Genomic DNA, 3118 nt, shown 5'->3' with positions numbered 1-3118 from the left:
AGGGCCCCGCCCTGCAGAAGAGCACCGCTGAACAGGGCCCCGCCGTGCAGAAGAGCACCGCTGAACAGGGCCCCGCCGTGCAGAAGAGCACCGCTGAACAGGGCCCCGCCGTGCAGAAGAGCACCGCTGAAGAGGGCCCCGCCGTGCAGAAGAGCACCGCTGAAGAGGGCCCCGCCGTGCAGAAGAGCACCGCTGAAGAGGGCCCCGCCGTGCAGAAGAGCACCGCTGAAGAGGGCCCCGCCGTGCATAAGAGCACCGCTGAAGAGGGCCCCGCCGTGCATAAGAGCACCGCTGAAGAGGGCCCCGCCGTGCATAAGAGCACCGCTGAAGAGGTACCCGCCGTGCAGAAGAGCACCGCTGAACAGGGCCCCGCCGTGCAGAAGAGCACCGCTGAAGAGGGCCCCGCCGTGCAGAAGAGCACCGCTGAAGAGGGCCCCGCCGTGCAGAAGAGCACCGCTGAAGAGGGCCCCGCCGTGCAGAAGAGCCCCGCTGAAGAGTGCCACGCTGTGCAGAAGAGCACCGCTGAACAGGGCCCCGCCGTGCAGAAGAGCACCGCTGAAGAGGGCCCCGCCGTGCAAAAGAGCACCGCTGAACAGGGCCCCTCCGTGCAGAAGAGCACCGCTGAAGAGGGCCCCGCCGTGCAGAAGAGCACCGCTGAACAGGGCCCCGCCGTGCAGAAGAGCACCGCTGAGCTGGGCCCCGCCGTCTCAAGCACCGCTCCGCTGGGCCCCGCCGTCTCAAGCACCGCTCCGCTGGGCCCTTCCTGTCAAGCACCGCTCCGCTGGGCCCCGTCGTCTCAAGCACCGCTCCACTGGGCCCTTCCTGTCAAGCACTGCTCCGCTGGGCCCTGCCGTCTCAAGCACCGCTCCGCTGGGCCCCGCCGTCTCTAGCACCGCTCTGCTGGGCCCTTCCTGTCAAGCACCGCTCTGCTGGGCACCGCCGTCTCTAGCACCGCTCCGCTGGGCCCTTCCTGTCAAGCACCGCTCCGCTGGGCCCCGCCGTCTCAAGCACCGCTCCGCTGGGCCCTTCCTGTCAAGCACCGCTCCGCTGGGCCCCGCAGTCTCAAGCACCGCTCCGCTGGGCCCTTCCTGTCAAGCACCGCTCCGCTGGGCCCCGCCATCTCAAGCACCGCTCCACTGGGCCCCGCCGTCTCAAGCACCGCTCCGCTGGGCCCTTCCTGTCAAGCACCGCTCCGCTGGGCCCCGCCGTCTCAAGCACCGCTCCGCTGGGCCCTTCCTGTCAAGCACCGCTCCGCTGGGCCCTGCCGTCTCTAGCACCGCTCCGCTGGGCCCTTCCTGCATGCACTGTTAACGGTTCACTGTGCCCACCATGCCTCCTCCTTGACCAGTGGAGACTGTAATCCACCTGATGGACTGTGGCTTTGCACTCCCCAGGATGGAACAGTGGGCAACCCACCAACTGTAGAGACTTGAGAGACTGTGGCTTTGCACTCCCCAGGATGGAACAGTGGGCAACCCACCTACTGTAGAGACTTGAGAGACTGTGGCTTTGCACTCCCCAGGATGGAACAGTGGGCAACCCACCTACTGTAGAGACTTGAGAGACTGTGGCTTTGCACTCCCCAGGATGGCACAGTGGGCAACCCACCTACTGTAGAGACTTGAGAGACTGTGGCTTTGCACTCCCCAGGATGGAACAGTGGGCAACCCACCTACTGTAGAGACTTGAGAGACTGTGGCTTTGCACTCCCCAGGATGGCACAGTAGGCATGGTGGCCCCTTCGTGGATCTGGCGTCGTGGACTCATGTGGCTGTGGTGCCCCCCCCTTCCCTTCCCCCTGAGGTGCCTGTAGTTTTTTCATCAGATGCCCCTGCAGTGTTCTCTCCAAAGGACTCAGGTCTCCAGTGTGGGCTTTGCCCTTGTGTTGTTACACTTTGGCCCACGGACACTTCGATTTTGTTTTGATGTGCAGGACTAATTGCCTCGGTTATCCATTGCAATGTATATAGAATTATTTTGATATTGATTTTTTGGCTAATTGACCAATACTTTTCAGAGCCTATTTTGTACATAAATTTTTATTCACAATTTAATGATGTCTTTGCATTTTTCAGGGGGGTTTGGGTGGTGTCACTGTGACTTGTTGCTCTGCATTGGTGTGTACATATTTGGGGGGGTGGGGGTCGCATATGTGTGTGCCGTAACCTTTCCTCCTCCCCCCTCCCCTGTGTCGTAGGTGCGGTACTCACCGTTGTCGTCTGCGCCGGCGTTCGTACTCGTGGTAGATGAGCAGGTAGACGAGAGCAGGTAGGATGTTTAATTCGGGTTCCATGCTGTCCTCCTTCCTCGTGGAGTGCGTAGAGGTGAGCGTTTTCCCGTTCGTAGTCTGTTTCCGCCGTGTTTTTATCGGCGGGGCTCCCGCCCCGGAAAAGGTGGCGGATTGGTGAGTTATGATACTGTGGGCGGTACATTGTCTGCCGCCTGTCTGTTGGCGGTAACCGCCGCGCTGTTTGTCTGTACCGCCGTGGCGGTCGGAGTGTTAAAGTGGCGGTCTCTGTTGGCGGTTCCCGCCAGGGTCAGAATTCCATTTTTTGGACCGCCAGCCTGTTGGCGGGTTGGCCGCCGCTTTATCACCGACCGCCAGGGTTAGAATCACCCCCTGAGTATTGTCTTTATTTTTTTGTATAAGTACTGTGTAACTATAAATGGTATTGCATGAGCTTTGGATGTCTCCTAGTTCAGCCTAAGCTGCTCTGCTATAGCTACCTCTATCAGCCTAAGCTGCTAGAACACTACTACATTTCACTAATAAGGGATAACTGGACCTGGTATAAGGTGTAAGTATCCAAGGTACCCACTACAAACCAGGCCAGCCTCCTAAAGGATCCACTTGAAAATATTCCATAGTAGGCACAGGGTGTGGAAGCATGACAATGAGAAAGCAATGACTTGGCGGGTCATGGAGAGCGTGGAGTCCAGGATGATTCTCAGATTGCGTGAATGGTCAGTGGGGGTGGGGCATTTCCTAGGGTAGGTGGCCACCAGGAGTCGTCCCAGGCAGAGGGGGTGGAGACGATTATGTCCGAGTTGAGTTTGAGGCAGCTGGTTCCCATTGAGGCGGCGACTGCTCTCATTCCGCCGTGGAAATTTCTCTTGG

This window comes from Pleurodeles waltl, chromosome 3_1 (genome assembly GCF_031143425.1).
Source record: "Pleurodeles waltl isolate 20211129_DDA chromosome 3_1, aPleWal1.hap1.20221129, whole genome shotgun sequence".
NCBI lineage: Eukaryota > Metazoa > Chordata > Amphibia > Caudata > Salamandridae > Pleurodeles > Pleurodeles waltl.
This window is presented reverse-complemented; position numbering follows the sequence as displayed.